This window comes from Morone saxatilis, unplaced genomic scaffold (assembly GCF_004916995.1).
Source record: "Morone saxatilis isolate NCDOM2014 unplaced genomic scaffold, NCSU_SB_2.0 Contig7, whole genome shotgun sequence".
Taxonomy (NCBI): Eukaryota; Metazoa; Chordata; class Actinopteri; family Moronidae; genus Morone; species Morone saxatilis.
The window spans coordinates 22,801,281-22,801,499 of record NW_023340246.1 but is presented as its reverse complement, the minus strand read 5'-3'; positions in this window follow the sequence as shown (position 1 = coordinate 22,801,499).

Genomic DNA, 219 nt, shown 5'->3' with positions numbered 1-219 from the left:
AATATTAATATAATAAAATATAAAAACTATCCGGTTGTAGTTTAACTGCTGAGCTAACGTTAGCATAGCAGTGCTAGCCGGTTGAGCTGATCGATATCGGATCGATATCGGTACTGATTGATTCAAAGTTGTGGACCTTGAGCTTGTTGAGGACTCCGCTGTTCTCCAGGTTCTGGATGAGCAGGTCCCGCAGCTCGGTGTCGTCCTCAGCGGCAGACA